Source organism: Monodon monoceros, unplaced genomic scaffold (genome assembly GCF_005190385.1).
Source record: "Monodon monoceros isolate NGI ecotype Baffin Bay Population unplaced genomic scaffold, NGI_Narwhal_1 Super_Scaffold_15, whole genome shotgun sequence".
NCBI classification, from domain to species: Eukaryota; Metazoa; Chordata; class Mammalia; order Artiodactyla; family Monodontidae; genus Monodon; species Monodon monoceros.
The window spans coordinates 47896107-47914078 of record NW_021703771.1 but is presented as its reverse complement, the minus strand read 5'-3'; the positions used below and the strand labels follow the sequence as shown (position 1 = coordinate 47914078).

At 36.5% G+C, this 17972-nt stretch overlaps 1 non-coding gene across 1 annotated transcript; it reads right to left on the bottom strand.

The window, feature by feature from the left end:
* Positions 1 to 3515: 3515 nt before the first annotated feature.
* On the bottom strand, positions 3516 to 3577 carry LOC114896403. The gene has a single exon (XR_003793783.1). It is a non-coding gene; the product is annotated as a U7 small nuclear RNA (small nuclear RNA).
* Positions 3578 to 17972: the final 14395 nt, after the last annotated feature.

Sequence of the window (17972 nt, the reverse complement as noted above, 5' to 3'; positions counted from 1 at the left end):
GATGTGATTTCTCCCATTCTTTTTCTCTGCTCACTTTTGAAAATATTCTTAATGATGTAATTAACTTTTATATCTTATTTTTCTACTCATGTATCATTATAAAACAAACACTCTCCATATCATTAAAAACTCTTTGTAAACATAGTTTTAATAATTCCATAATATTACATCTATGTACATAATTCATTTAACCATGACCAGTTAGGCTACTTGCAATAGTTTACTTTTTATACAAATATTTTATGTATTCAACTTTGTTAAAATTTCTGGTTATTCCCTCAGTATAGCATTAGAAAAGTAATACATTTTACCATTTTTTTAATTTTGAATTTTATTTATTTTTTATACAGCAGGTAGGTGCTTATTAGCTGATATCCCCTCTCCCCAATACCTTACTCCTCCCTTCTCACCCACCCTTCAATCAGCCATGCAAGCAGTTGCAACCTGTGTATCATTGCCTCAGAGAAATGATCTAAGGGCAGAAAGAAAAATGTAGTCCTTTGCTGGCTTCTGTGTTTCCATAACTGAGACCCTCACAGCATATACCAGAGATTTGAGAGAAAATATGCAAGGCTTCCTTCTCCCATGTCCCCTTCAGCTAGAGAAAAGGTTTCCTGGTCTTGAGCAAGGGGATACAGCCAGAGGGAAAACAAGGAAAATGTAGGAATGGTGTTTTCCAGAGAGAGGGCACCAGACCTGCTTTCTAGGCAGGTCCTAATAAAGGCTTTTGAGGTCCAAGAGGAGAGAGAGAAAAGAGAACAAACTGAGGGAATACAAAGGGGCATAAAGGAATTTTGGGAATGATGGATATGTTTATCATCTGGATTGTGGCAATGGTTTTATAAGTGTATACACAGAGCAGAAAATATCAAATTGTATACTTTAAACATATGTAATTTATTGTTTGTCAGTTATACTTTAATACATTGATGAGAGACAGAGAGAGAGAGAAAGAGACCTGTGCATCAATTCCAAATAGATCCTCAGGGAGGATACAGAACCCAGAGAATAAATGGCTGCCTGGTGGTATGTCTAGACGAATAGGATCTTAAGCAGCCTGTCAGTTTCCAGTCTCTCTGCATGGTAAGGGAGACAGGAAATGAACATTCTGTACCCAGAAGTGGCAGAGAAGCAGCAAAGAGAGCTGCCTAGAGTCATGTGGGTAAGGATAAAAGACATTTCCAGGCCAGCATGTGGACCACCGACCAAGCAGCTAATTGGGCAAAGGCCATTTCAGCAGATGCCTGTGTGGCTAGATTACAGCAGGGACCCGCTGCACACCCCCTCCCAACCCTACTCTCTAGTCTTGGCTCAGGTTAAACTCTCTGGAACTCTAACACAACCCTGGGGTCCTTCTCTTGGGGGGGAGAAGGAGAAATCTCTGAATTCACTGACATTTAGTTTCTGCCACTCTGGCAGAAAAAGGCTTAAAATAGAAATTGGGTAGTTATAGATGAATAGATACTGTTGTCCCTCAGTCTCCGAGAGGGATTGGTTCCAAAACCCCCTGAGGACACCAAAATCTGTGGATATTCAAATCCCTTATACAAATAGTGTAGTATTTGCATATAACCTAGCACATCCTTCCCAACACTTAAATCGTTGCTAGATTACTTACATAATATCTCATACAATGTAAATGCTATGTAAATAGTTGCCTGTGATCACCCAATTCAAGTTCTGCTTTTGGAACTTTTTGGAATTTTTTTTTTAAAATATTTTTGATCCACAGTTGGTTGAATCCACCGATGCAGAACCTGGGGATACAGAGGGTCAACTGTATACATTTCTTGTATATCTCGGTTCCAAATACCATGACTCCAGGCTGAGACATAGTCCTTCCCTTCCTAGAGCAATATTGGAAATCAGAAGAGTATGAATGAGAATGTAAGAACAAGGGTAGGTGCTATGACAACACTGCACAACTATCATCTAGTTTGATATCTAGTGCATAACTGTACTTAATACGTATCCGTGGAATATTCCGATGGATGGATGGGCAAACTCAAGTATACAATAAATCGTTGCTAACCATCCAGAGGAGCACATAAGTGCCAAATGAGTGGTTTTAGAAGTAAGTGCAATAAAGAGAGACTGCTAAGGGCTGGAGTCACCACTGATTTCTTCATAGGAGGAGAAAGAATTGGAGATGTACTTGAAGATTGAGTAGAATTGGTTCAATAAAGAGACAGGATGAGTAGAGAATGTGGGTGGGTAAGCCAGGGTGCAGGGAGGCTAAAGGGGTCACAACTCAAACTAAAGTAAATTTGATGCCAATCCGATGTACTTTCTTCTGTAGTCTTTCCTAACATAGTATGTGGCAGGGATATGATGACAATATTTGATGAATGAAGGATGGCTGGATGGAGTGGAAGAATGTTAGGAATAAATTTTTTTTTCCTAGTAAAAAGAATTGGGTTTGAAATCATGAGACAATTTAGTCTCTACCTAAAGTTTAGTTTTTATTTTTTTTAAATGCTCTTAACTTCTATTCTAATAGCAGAGTAGATACTTATGGAAGATTTCACAATATTTGAAATTACATTTAATCAGCCTTAGACAGTGTTTTTGTTTTTGTTTTTTTAAACCTGGAATCCAAGCCATTCAAGGACTTATTGGGTAAACTCTTTCTAACTCTGCCCACCTAAAAAGAGCTCTAAGTCCATATCATTATTTCAATAGCAGTTCTGCAATAACAGTTAATGTTGTGTTACAATTTACTAACCTCTCTCACATATGTTGTCTCATTTATACCTCACAATATGACCTCTGAAGTAAATCTCCATTTTTAGACATGCAGAAACAGAGACCCAGCAGGCTCGCTTCCTTCCTTCCTTCACCAGCCACTAAATGGTGTCAAGCAATAATCAGTACCAAGGCTGCAAATAACAAAGAGTTTTATTTGTGGTCTTAAGAACTGCAATTCAGGAGACACAGATTCCAGTAAGACACAAATTTCAGTAAGACTGAAAGTGTTCTGGAGAAGAGGAAGAGTCAGGGGCTTATAAAGGCAAAAAGTCCCAAGTTTATTTTAGTTGCCCCGTGAAAATGGTGATTGACTCTGACACAAGTCAGGAAATATTTATCCTTAAGGAATGATGAGTTATTTGGGGGAGGGATACAATAAGCAGATAGGCTACCTTGAGTTATTTTAGGGTAAGGGTCCAATCCATACCTTGAGTTTCTGGCAGACCTTCTGGATGACTTTGTTAGGACAATCAGTGGTCAAAAGGTCAGATTCCTTCCAGGTTGAGCCATGCACAGGTCACACTTCCTCAGCGGCCTCCTGGCTCCATTTTACAGAGTTCTCTTAGAGATACTGACTCCTTTTTTATTTTCCTTCCACAATGGTAACACCTAGACCCACCCCCACGCCTCTCCTCAGCACCATCTTGCTTTGCTACTGTCACCTGAAGTCCGTAAAGAATGAGAAAAAAATGCCAAACTGTTGAACTGTGTACTGAAGGAGAGGATATAATGGTGAGTAAACATTTTGAAGGATTTTTTTCTTCATGAGGGGTTTTCCAGTGCGGTCTGGAAAACCTGCTAGACAAATTCTAAAAGAGCTATAACACTAACATATTGAAGGATTTTAACCCTGACAAAACATTAGTTGTCATTTGAATAAAAAGAAAATCTTTACTCTTTAACTGGAAGGGAAAACAGTGTTCTTAGCTCAGCTACTCCATATTCATTATGTATATTTGGGGGAGCTTCTATATAATCTCCCACAAAGTCTCCCTCCTATTTTAAGTTCGCTCCCTGGAGCTAGAATGCTAGAGAAGAACTGTTATGGAAAAAACAATTAAGCTTTCTCGCAGAGCAAATCCCACAAAGTAACGTATCATAAAGAAAAACTCTAACCCAATGTTCTTCCTACCTGAGAGTGTTAGGGAATGGTTGACCGAAACGGCCTGCCTTGGCCAGGCACGACGATAACAACCGTTTGCGCGTGCTGTCTCACCACAGGAGGCCCGGATTAGGAGCATGGTGCTGCCACTGAAAACTAACCGGGAGAATTCGGGAGGGACCAAGAGAGGGAGGAGACGCCAGCCCAGGATATAGGCCAGCCTCCCAGAAACCCTCACCCTGGAATCCATCTTGGCCGAGAGATGCGCGCGCCACCAGGAGACTCAGACCAGATATGGGCACAAGAAAGATGATTGGCCAGAGACAACCCGGAAAGCTAAATCCATTAGCATAAAACCTGAGACGGCGAGCCCGTGGCAGAGCAGTCCTCCTGGGTTCCGTAACACTGCTGCTCTCCACACGAGCACCCCTTCCCAATAAAGTCTTTTGCTTTGTCAGTACATGTGTCTCCTTGGACAGTTCATTTCCGAGTGTTAGACAAGAGCCTACTCTCGGGCCGTAGAGGGGATCCCCCTTCCAGTAACAAAAGTACTAATTTAATTTTACAACAGAACATCTTTAGGGATCTTAAGAGCAGGATCAGGAGGGAGAAGAGGGCCCACCTAGTTGATCCTCTTACCCCCTATTGATACAGGTTTGTTTCATAATAAGAATTATTTTGCACTTTGTGGAGTCTGGTTTTAAATGTTTCAAATAATAAAGCTTAGGCCACTTAGAATGGAAGAGTCTGTTTTGCGAATACTAATTAGTTTTAGTCCTCTTTCTCCCTTCATGGGAAATAAAAGTTGGGGTAATTTTTCAGGGTAAAATGAAATGTTAGGTGTCATAAGACAGTCACAAATGGCTGGCATTTGGTACTTTTCAAACTCAAGTATTTATAAACTGCAAATGCTTTAGTCTTCCCACTTCTTCCACTTCTTTCTCTCTCCTCTAGTCACACTGACATGGTAACCATGTTCACCCAAAAGAGATGACATATGAAAATGTTAATTTGAGAGATTGTATTGACATCACTGTGGAATAAAAATGTTTGAAAAGTTACTGATACATGGTGCCAGGCATTTTGATTCCTTTTGCCACAAAGCAGAACTGCATATTCGCAAATATATGCAATCTGTTTCAAAGGTTTATTTATTCATCTGATACCTGGTTGTTAAAGGAGAATCACAATTGAACAGTAGACTCACACTCTGATAGGCCAGGCTACTACTCCCACATTCCCACAGCAAGCTCCTGAAGTGAGAAGTTTGACATTTCTATTTTGATACTGTCATGTCCATGCAGCCTCATTGACACAATATGTCAAAATGTACATTCACTGTTTCCTATTGCCAAGTAATTCCTGTGACCCATCTCTCTGACTCTCACTCAATATTTAACCCTTCCCCTGATTATGGGGCATATTCACCTTCTAGCTGATCCATGTGTTCATTGTTTATGTTTGTAAAAATTCTTATATTTATTTCATTCTTAGAAGAAACCAAAAGTTGCTTTAATTTTAACCTTTGAGAAGCAGTTTAGCCCCTGAAGTTTGCTTGTTGTCTATCCCCCAAACAATCATAAAAAAAAAGCATATACTTTACCAAATCGTGAGAGGACTGTTAGAGAGTTCATTGAGATTTCCTGGGCACTTTGGAATGGAGAATAAGAGAATACATTTGGAAGTCTGCCAAAAGAAAAAATAAAAGCTGTCCACGCTCTAGATTTTCAAATAAAAAACAAAGAACTGTAATCAAGCAGGCTAATCAAATTATTAATTGAAAGTAAATGAAACAATATTATTTGCAAAATATTCAAGATTCACATGAGTTCTCAGAGATTAAGTGACTAGTTACTTGCTTAGCATGATTAAGTCATCCTTTCTGAGATGAGCAAGTTCCGCAGACACAGAAGCCCGATTTTATGCAATTCGCCTATGTAGCAGGTTTGAATTTTACTTAGTCACATAACTCAGGTGTGCATGAAGAGCTGATTTCTTTACATCTTTACAGTTAAACTTTACTTTAACTCACAGTCCCTATTTTTGCTAAATCTTGTGAAATCATCTCTGTCATTTCTCTCCTCCCCCCAACTGTGTGTCCTCCTTCCATCCACCAGCCCTCTCACTCACACCTACATTCGCCTCAGTGCTCTGGAGATGCCTGCTTGCTCTCCACACACCTGTAGGGCTGTGTAGACCACTCCAGGTGCAAACCAATATTATGAATGTGGACAAAAAATGTTGCCTGCCGTATCAGTAAACAAAGGATGTTGCAGCCATAAAGTCATGAGCCACTGCAAACCCCCCACCCCAGTGCACCTTGAGGGAATTAAGGATTGAGAAAACAGGATACTGGTCCTAGATAGCTAAGGTGCATATCAAAGGAATGATTTCAATGAATCCAGACTCTTGCATCTTCCCATACATAGAAAAGTGCTAAATTCATTGACTTGAGATGTCTGTCTTTTCTTTAATTAACAGTAATCGTTTGATGTTCTGACTACCTGGTCTTTGTTGCAAAAACTCCTATGTATCCCGGCTCCTCCCTTCCCTCTTCAGAACAGTCCCTCAGAGCTGTCTCCTGGCTTAAGTCCTCAGTATGTCTGCCAAATAAAACATAACTCTCAACTTTTAGGTTGTGCTTTTTTTTTCAGTTGACGTGCAGATACAAAAATAAGAGGGAGAAAAAACAAAAGAACATGGGGTTAGGCAATCAAGTAGTAAAAAGAAAAGCAGGTGTTTAGAGAGTGGCTGAGTCAGGTTAAAGGGCAGAGACTAGAGCAATTATTCCTGAACCCTGTGGCTGAAGCCTCCAGGGCCTCCTCCAGGACCTGACCTTTTGTGCCTCCTGAGGCCAGACTGTTGGATTTTCCCTTCCATCCGTGCCCACACTACTTAATTCTCAACTGTTATTACTGGGGACAATTTGAATCTCTATTGTTTGCAACCATAAAACCAAAAAGAAAAAAGAGACACAAAACAGATAGGATATCTACCTTGAAAGAAAAACAGCTTCTGAAAAACAGCAAGCCATTTCTTCCATGTAACCACCCAAAATTGTCCTCATAGAATAGTCTGCAAGTTCACCAAGACAAAGGTGTGCGTGTGTTGTATAGCCTACGCTACATATTAGAGAAATTTCAAATAGTTGTCCTATCCATAAAACACCTTTTACCCAATTCAGACAAAATTCCCCTAATAATGTATCTTTTGGGGTATTTTTAAAGCCAATTTGCCATTATTCAGCCTCACTAAAGCCATCAAAGTGTTTGATAATGAAAAGAAAAAAAAAACATGCAATTGGGCAACTAACTTTATCATATTCGTTATTTTCAGTCCATCTCAATCCTGTTTTTCGGAAACACACACATACAAATCTTAATCCTAAGGTTATTCTACAATCAGGAAATAAGATAAAAATTTTAAGTCTTGCAAAACTTAGGCAAAATTGCAAAACATGTTTGAAAATGTTGAAAAAACTATCAGAAAAATACATACTTAAACTTATTAGTTCCTGTTAACAAATAAAAATGAGTACAATAAAGATCTCAATAAGGGCTTCCCTGGTGGCGCAGTGGTTGAGAGTCCGCCTGCCGATGCAGGGGACATGGGGTCGTGCCCCGGTCCGGGAAGATCCCACATGCCGCGGAGCGGCTGGGCCCATGAGCCATGGCCGCTGAGCCTGCACGTCTGGAGCCTGTGCTCCGCAACGGGAGAGGCCACAACAGTGAGAGGCCCGCGTACAGCCGCAAAAAAAAAAAAAAAGATCTCAATAAAATATGTCATATGCCATAGTAATTTGGATTTCATTTTAATAAAAATTGTTAACATGTTACAACACTGCTTAGGATAAGTTCAAAGTGTTTTCATTAGTTTTTTCTATGCATTTTTGAAAATGGCATGTTACATATAACAGTAATATATATATATATGCGCTACCAGATTTTCTTCTAGTGTATTTCCAATTAAAAAATTATATGTATGTGTATATATATATAAAACCTATTCTTTAGATACCTTAGACTAATTATGTAACTTTATTAATATTTCAGTAACATTTCTACACTCCCTTTATATATTTTAAAATATCCTACTCTTACTTACTTTTAAGGTTTTACTTGTATACCAAGTTGAGAATTAACATCCACTGGAGGATATTAACTATAAGCCTCTGTACAAATGTCATCATTATTGTTACTAAAATGTGGTTCCTGTCCCACAATTTTATTTACAATAATACAAATTAACACATTCCTTTATTATAAATATCTTAATGATTTTCAAATTGAGAGGTATTTCCAAAAGCCTCTGGACAAGAGATAAATGCATAATAGGCATGAAAATAATTAGAATTCTTGTATCATCCTTGTTACTTGAATGGTTTAAGCATTTCTACACCTGACACACTAATTTAGCTACAATGCAGCAAAACCAGCATTGTGGTAATAGAATATTGATTGTACAGTGTTCAAAGACAAAGAACTTATGTTGTTGTACTTTTTATACATGCATGATATTGCAGCCCAATATCCATGGGTTGGATAATTTTCACAAAATGAACACACAACCACTGTGCTCAATGACGATTTAATTATGAAATAGTCAATCATTTGATTAAACACTTTATCTCACATAAACCTAAAATATAAGTAACCATGATGGGCTTGGAAGAGTTTAGTACAAAAGCACAGTGAAAATATACTTACCAAGTTCAAGTATATTATTTTCCTAATTTTTATTACTAAGATTTTTATTCTCATTGTGAACATTAGAAAGAATTTTCTCATAGAGGTTCTAATTTCACAGGGATCAAGTATTAACTCCATGTAGTCCTTTTCCCAGCACACAAAAAAATTAGGAGTAATTTTATCAAGGTGCCAAAATATAATTTTAAACAGAATCCCTCCGATGGGACCATTCTTATGAATATAATGCTGATGCTCTTTTTAGAAATAAGTTAATCATGAAGAAAATAATGAAGAGATGTTATTCTATTTACTTGGAAATGCAAACATAAAACCGAACAAGGATTGTAAATAGAAACCAGAAGGTAACTTGGCATCAAGATCAACAAGTCTTTATTAAAATGTTGCTTTGAGAGAATTAAGCAGTGAGGAATGAGGAACAGGAAATACCTTTACAAATTTAAGAATTGAAAAGGTCATTAAAATTTATTAAAACTGCCATTCTACATAAATCCCCTTTCTAGCATCCCCAACAGATGTTTATTCAACATCTACTTGAGTATCTCCAGGACAGCTGTTTTGTTAAGATGTTATATCTTACATTGAGACAAAATCTACTTGTTTGTCTTAAGCTGGTCTCCTATACCACAGGTGAGAGTCTAAAAGTGTACAATTTTTCTGATGTTTATTCTGGCAAAACAAATCACAAAACTCTAAAATGTATCTATACCTTGACCCTGTAGTTCTAGTTCTAGGGCTTTAGCCTAAGGCAATAATCAGTTATATATAAGGAATATATATATTCCATATATATATTTCATATAGACATACATGAAATTTCTAATAAGGAATTTACATATATAGAAATTAAGTTGTTACTTAGAAAAGTGAAAATTTGGAAACAAACTAGTGTTCAAGAATGGAGAATTATTAAACTATGATTAATCCATATAAGAGAATGCCATGCAGTCACCACAAATCATATTGTAGATAAATACAGTCACAATATGTTTTAATGAAATAATGTATATAAAGTGCTTAGTAAAACTTTCTGACACAGAAGAAACAAAAAAAATATTAATTTGTATATTATTATTGTTTTTAAATTTGGCAATAAATAAGCATATTCAGTATACCATTTATTTAAAAATACATATATGTATATATTTATATGTATGAACAATTATAAAAATATGCCAAAATATTAATAAAAGTTGTTTTTAAGTGGTGAGATTAGAAGAGATTATAATTTTTCTTTCCCTTCTTATTTTTCTATATTGTCAAGTTTTTTGCATTAAGTATGCCTTCCTCTTACAATTTAAAAACTAAATGTTATTTTAAATAGATTTATTTCACTAATACTTGATAAATACCTATTCTATGCCAAATACCAATGAACAAGGCTTACTTTTCATTACAAAACAATACTATATACAGATTATGAATGTATATATAAATATATTTATATATTTTATAAGTACCAAAAAAAATAAAAAAGAAGAATACAATTTCATGAAAGTAGAAGCTTCTGGAAAGGAAGAGAAGGCAGTAAGGCTGCGGAAGATTAGAAAGAAATGTAAATTGTGTCCATAAAATTTTATTTCTTTTAAAAAGAAAGTAAAATATCTAAAACAAATGATAGGGTGATATCATTTTTCAGTTATGGGTAGTAAGTATGATCATTCTGGGTTCCTTTATTTTTTAAAGATTAATAGTATAATAAAATGTAAAATTTTCAGCAATAAATAAAACAAATACTATACTACAATAAGTATTATAAAAAGAAATGAACATAAAAATTATGTGTTCTATGACTGAACAATTCCACTCCAACTTAAATGAGTCCATATGTTCACCAAAAGACACATTTAAGAAAGTTTATTGCAACTTTACTCATAATAGTTCAAAACTGGAACCAATGCATGTGTTCATTAACTGTAGAATGTATAAATAAATTTTTAACTTAAGTAAGATATTATTTAAATACCGTAACATTCAGCCAACTTAAAATGTGCAATTCAGTGATTTTGAGTTAATTTACAAAGTTGCACAACTATCACCATAGTCTAGTTTTAGAACATTTTCACTACCCCAGTAAGATTCCTCATGTTCCTTTACAGTTAATCCCTGTTCTCAACCTCAGGAGGAAGCAACCGCTAATCTAATACTTTCTTTCTCTATAGATTTGCTTAATTGTGGTAATTTTTTACCACAAAAAGCTAAAGCAAATTGTGGCATATTCTTATAAAGAAAAAATATAGCTACACTCAACAACAATGATGAACTCACAGAAAAACATTAAATATAAGTCGCCACACAAACAAAACAAATAGTTTATGCTATACGGTTTCCATTTACAGAAATTCAAGAACAGCAAACACAGTTCTGTGATGACAAAGGTCAGAATAATGGTTATCATTAAGAAGGGTATTGACTTGGGATGGAAAGCAGGGAGGCTTCTGAAGTGCTGGAAATATTCTGCTCGCTGATCTGGGAGGTGGGTACATGAGTATATACAGATGTGAAAATTAAGAATCATTTCATTTAAAATTTAAAATCATTTCATTTTTATTTTATGCCCTAATAAAAAATTTTAAGGAAATAAAATAATGCCACGGCCATACTAATTCTTTCTTAAACCCTCGCTTACCTCATCATTTTTCCCCTCCTTTCACTTATGTTTCTAACACGTCACTGCCAAGTTCAAAGGTGGATTTTCTGAGAAATGTTACTAAAACCATTCAGTTATTTATTTAAAGGACCTGAGAAAAGACAAAGCAAATGTCATAAACTCATCTTCTCTCTTCTCCACTAGTCTACATTTCTGAAGTGATGTGTTATGATAATGGATATCTGATGAGAAGAGGAAATGAGTTTACAAGATAATAAAGCAACAGTGAAAACAGAATAACACACTCATTTCAGCTGAAAATAATACAACCAGCACCACAGCCAAATTGTTATGGCTTTCTTAAAAAAAAGAAAAAAGGAAGCAAAGGAGGGAGGAATAAAGGACTTGCCATCCAAAGCTTTTCAATTACTTAAATTTTTACATGCCTTCTTTTTTAAATACTCTTTTTTATATATAAATTTATTTACTTATTTATTTATTTTTGGCTGCATTGGGTCTGCACGCGGGCTTTCTCTAGTTGTGGCGAGCGGGGGCTACTCTTTGTTGCGGTGCGAGGGCTTCTCACTGCGGTGGCTTCTCTTGTTGTGGAGCTTGGGCTCTAGAGCGCAGGCTCAGTAGTTGTGGCGCACGGGCTTATTTGCTCTGTGGCATGTGGGATCCTCCCGGACCAGGGCTCAAACCTGTGTCCCCTGCATTGGCAGGCGGATTCTTAACCACTGCGCCACCAGGGAAGCCCTACAGGCCTTTTTTTAACGTGTGAAATGTACCATGTAAAAAGATAACAAAATTGAAGGGTTTTTCCTTTTGAAAGCCACATTTAACATCTTAAAGTGGTAACACACATTCTACATAGATTTTAAAAGACTAGTGTTTGAATATTACTAAGTATCTGGTATTCAAAAATCAGCAGTGTAATGAGGAGTAACACCCGTGTGGTTTCTGTGCCCTGGATAGTGTGCTTCAGTAGTAAGTCAATCATGGTAAATAAGCACCACAAACCCAACTCTAACTACACTGCTTAACCACAGGGCAATGACACCATCTACTGCATGACCACATACTGTAGGGAATTCCAGCCATTTGAAACCATTTAATCAACCCCCATCACAACACCTGTGCTTGAGAGCCTATGCATCTCAAAGAGCAACTGTTCATTGGAGGAGACGATGGAGACCCACTGTTTAGCGACCCACCAAACTCTTCTTAGCATCACTTCGATATCATTCTTTAATAATGCAGCCATTTTCAGAAGAGACTTATGCAATCAATCAGTAGCAAACCTGAAAATAATTCTCAGGCCCTTTTATTAGAAAACCAGAGTACTGTCTCATAGTTTCAAAGCCATGTTTTTTCTCATTCTATATCTATTTTCAGATATCAAAGTATAAAATCTAGCCATCAGTGTCTACTCAACAATAATAATCTTGAGCATTTGAAAGGCTGTGACTTTATTGAGGTATTAATCAACAATCTTTCAGCTACAAGTGACAAAAAAAAAAGCAGTAAGAATTCAACCTCATTTTTTAAAAAGAGGAGGAGCTAATTTATTAGATAAATAGCTAAGAGTTGACGGTTTGGTACTGATTACAGACTTAGCTAGATCCAGGTCCCCACTCCACCACCTCATCTCTTTCTCTGCTTCTTTGCATGCTGACCTGAATTTCTTTTACAGAAGAAGCAAAGAACATGACTCTTTAATAAACTCTAACTGATATTTTCAATACAGTTTATCATCCAAAAGAAAATGTAACCCTCCCCTCCCCACCCTCCCCACAGGCTGACATATCAGATCTTAAGAAAAGCTTATCCTACTTTTGGATCACGACTATCATTGAACAAATCATGAAGACCAAAAGGAAGGAACATGTAGTCTAATTGGCTGTTCTGGTCATAAACCCATTCCTAATGCATAGAAGAGAGAGCGCCCATAGGACTATGTGGAGTTGAGGAGAGGATATTTCCCAAAGGAAAACTGGTGTGCTAGTACTCAAGGAAAAAGAAATGGTGAGCAAGCCAAAACAACAGATGCCTACTGTCGTCATCACACTTAACTAGCTAATTCTTTCCATGTACTCAACAGAGGTTTTCTGGAAAACAGAATGTGTATTTCTGATTTTCTTCAGTATAGCATTGTAAACCATTACCGTAGTGAGCCTTCAAAAAACTTGAAAGTCATTTGAGAGATTTAAATGTAGGGGGAAAAAATTACCTTCATTGCTTCATAAACTTGATAATAAAAATTATAAAAATCCCCATAGGAAAAAGTTATTCCTGTATCCATCCTGAATACATTTTAGCAATTGAATTGACCTACCCACTTAAACATGGATATTTTGACTTGGCTGCACCAAAATGATAACCAAGATATGTAAAAATATTGTTATTTGTTTTTGTTTTAATGATGTGTTAAGTCAAACTGGTGCCTCTAAGCCTTATCCCATCTGCTAACTTTGCTACATCTGATGAAGCTAGGAGTCGGGTGAAGCTGAAGAATGGGCTGACAGTATCTGTTCTACAACAGTGATGGTCAAAAACACCAGAAACAAAAAATCTACAAGGAAATCCAGGTAAACATTTCTATAACTATAAACTTGGGATGTCAAAATATTTCTAAAGCAAAATATCAAGGCCAAAAATCATAAAATAAAGATGGATATATTCAACTACAACAGTGAACATAATCATTAACAAAATTACAAGGAAATGGAAAATTAGTAAAACTATTTGGAACATATATGATGGACAGAGGATTGATATTTTTAATATAATAAAAACTTTATTATGTTAAAGTACTAAAGTATTTTAAAAATCAATAAAAGGCAAATGCTGCAATAGAAAAATGGTCAAGAAATATGTACAAGTAATTCCAAAAGAAGTAAATGAAAAAATATAGTCCATTGACATGTGAAGCAATGTTCAGATTCATAATTGATTCATTCTTTCTCAAAGAAATAAAAATTAAACAAATATGATTTTACTTATAATGGCAAATATTAAAGCACTTAATAACACCCACTGCTGTTAGAAGTTGAGATTGGTATAGCCTTTCAGGAAAGCCATTTAGCATGATATATCATTTTAAATTTTAACTGTATATTCCCCTTGATCCAGCATTCCGGCTTCTGAAACTTATACCAAGGGGGAAAACTACAGAACCATGTGAAAATATCATTAGTGTGTTTATGTGTGCATTTGAGTGTATATGTTTGAATGTATGTGTGTAAAAGGATTTGGGGGTTGTAATATACATAATAACAAACAATCATAACTCCCTAAATGCCCAATAACAAGGAATTAATTAAATAAGCTGAAATTAGTCTCTAAGATGGATCCCCTAAAAATTTTAATTGATGCTGTTGATCTCTATGTAGAGAGTTAAAATGATACCTCTCTGTTTTAGATAACGTTAGGCTTTTCTTTGCCAACCTCAACTATTTTTTAAATATGCATATAAGATCAAGATTCAGACCACAGGGGCTTCCCTGGTGGCACAGTAGTTAAGAATCTGTCTGCCAATGCAGGGGACACAGGTTTGAGCCCTCGTCCGGGAAGACCCCACATGCCGGAGAGCAACTAGGCCCGTGCACCACAACTACTGAGCCTGTGCTCTAGAGCCCATGAGCCACAACTACTGAAGCTCATGCATCTAGAGCCCATGCTCTGCAACAAGAGAAGCCACCGCAATGAGAAGCCTGCGCACCTCAAAGAAGAGTAGCCCCTGCTTGCTGCAACTAGAGAAAGCCCATGTACAGCAACGAAGACCCAATGCAACCAAAAATAAAAATAAAAAAAAAGATTCAGACCACTAATTTCTATGCATGTTTCTCACCTCTCTTTTGGGGCGATTATTTTTTATTAAAATCCTTAGCCAGGAGAGCACATTTATCGCCACCAGCAGAGTTTCCTGCATGACCAAACTCCATGGACATCCAGGTCACTGCTATTCTCTAAACAAAATGTTACAAAATGGTAAGCATGCACAATTTTCCTGGCCAGAGGACAAGAGACGTTGGATTTTGCAGAATATTTTATGCAACTGAATCCATCCTAGCTGTGAAGCAGATAAATTATCTCATGAGATAAAATAGTAACGCCCAAGCTCTAGAAACAATAAATGAGTTTATCAATCAAATCTTTCCAGAAAAAGAGAAAATCTTCATGTGACTATGACCAGGAAGCTCCCAACAGGCAATACTAAGGGTCTCTTGGCACATAGGGCATAGGGGCTGGGGAGGATCTAGAATACCAAGCAATATAAATGATGTGTTCTCATTTTTGTTTTTTTAAGTGTACATATGTGAAATGTGTTAACAATGATCACAGCTGAGTGGTGAGATTACACTTGATTTTTATTTTCTCTTTATATAACTCATAACTTTGTTTGAATCTTTTATGGTTACAAATAACACCATTCTTTTTTAAGTGTTTTTTTTTTCATTGGAGGTGGGGGAATCACTTTACTGGTTAATTTGTAGATCTTGTTAAAATGTACCCTTGTCAAAAAAACTATAGCTAAAAGCCTTTATCATTATTTCATATATTCCTTAAGACAATTCTGATCACCTTTTTGCATCCGTTGCTTCATTCTGCTAGCCCAGAATTTCCTAAATTTCCATGACATTTGTAGTTATTACATGAATATATATTACATGAATATATATACATATGTATAGAAACATATTTAATATACATATATGTGTATATATATATTTGGGAAACACTAGGATAAGCAAAATTAGGCAGGTTTCATTGCTTCAGAACTTTTCAGAATATTAAATATTAAACTTTTCAGAATTTTAAATACACTAACATAATATGTAGTATTTCCCAAATTTATTTTGCTCCAGGTTTTTTTTTAAGGAAATGTCTCACTGTATTAATGCTCCAAGGAACAGAGTTAAGCAAGTATTGTGGCCTATTCGGATCTTCCTAAACTCCTCACAATTCTATTTACAAGTGGGTCCCACCTGTGGTACAGCTCCCCTCCTAGAGATACAGTTCACCTCATTTTCTCAGCCAGTCCTCATTAAACCAAGATCATCAAAGACCTTTGTTATAAAGCAAGAAATGGAACCCCTTTTTCCAGTCCTCATTTTACTCCACCTGTCTTCAACTTCTGACAAAGTGGACTTCTACATCTTTGAAGGACTCTTCTTCCTGAGTTTTTTTCTATTGTCTTAGGCATTCTCGTTTAGTTTCCTTTGCAGCTGTTGTTGCATTGTTAGCTTCCTTTGCCCATTTTGCTTTCTAAATGTTGATTTTTCCCTGGAGATTCTGTCTGGCAAATAAGCTTTTGAGTCGAAACACTCCCTGGGTGATCTCATTTTCACCTATTATTTTAACAAGCAGCTCTAATAAGTTCATGATCCACAGGTCATAATGTTCAGCCAAACCTCTCTTTTTAGTTTACAAAACTGCCCTCCTTAACACCTCTCCTTGGAAGTCCTACAGGCACATCAAAGTGAATACATCCAAAACTGAAAAGGACGTTTTTTCCCCCTCACCATGTGAAATTGTTTCCTACATCAGCAAATGATTTCACTCACCCATCCAGCTTCCAGCAGCTTCACTTACCTCTCTCCCTCACATACCAAGCCCTGTTAATAATCAATTACTGTTGATTTACCTCCTTAATATCTCCCCAAAGATCTACTTCTCCCCATCCCCATGGTCATTATCTTAGTTCTCAACACCTTCATTTGCCACTTAAATTACTGGTCTCCCAATTTGTACCTTGTTCAGTGTTAACACTCAATAAAAACATGTTGAATAAATGAATAATTTTCCTTAAGTCTTGCCCTTCTGATCCACTCTCTCAATTGCGACATGGTGATCATACTAAAACTCAAATTGGATTATTTCGTCTCACCTTGAAGGGTAAATGCTGCCCCAAAGAAAAACTGCATTAGGCACATCAATTAATGAGCTGACTCTTACACACCTCTCTAGCCTCACCTGTCACCACTTCCCAACTCAAAGCATATCCTCCAGCAAGTCATACTGAACATATGCAGCTCCTTAAGTGATACCAGAATAATGTTTCTCCTCTTTCTTTCTTCCCCAACGTCACATGGACCTAATTCTTACTCAGCATTCAGGGTTCAAAATGGATGTCACCACCTTAGGAAACCTTCCAATTTGCCAATATTGGGGTAGGTGCCCTTTTATAAGACTCCATAGTACTATATTCTTTCCCCTGTTATTACATACATCACACTGATGAGTTGTTTCCTGGTGACTTGACTCTAGTATCCTCAAGGCAGGATCTATGAATTATGCATCATGTCATGCTCAAGAACAGCTTGGGATCTGACACACAGAAGGCCACTCAAAGGTCCTCATCTGTATAATGAGGGACACTGTCCTCCCAACTTTACAGAGTTATCAGAAGTCCAAATTTAGAGTTGCCAAATAAAATACAGGACAGCTGGTTAAATTTGAATTTCAGGCACACAAGGAATAATTTTTAGTATAAGTATGTCTCATGCAGTATTTGAAACATACTTACACTAAAAACGTGTTTGCTGTGTATCTGGAATTCAAATTTAACTGGATGTTCTTTTGTTGTTGTTGTTGTTAAATCTGGCAACCTTAACCAAATAAGATGACATATAGATGAAAGCTTTACAGTCTATAAAAGTTTCTATAAGAATGTAAGCAAATATAAGCTCTGTTCCTCTCAAAATCCATTACGGCTTTGAAATGAATAATGAGAGACGTTTCCACGTCAAGCTTCTATGATTTTCATCCATAATTGACAAATCCTGCTATGTGAATTTATTTGTTCTTCCCAAATTAAACAATA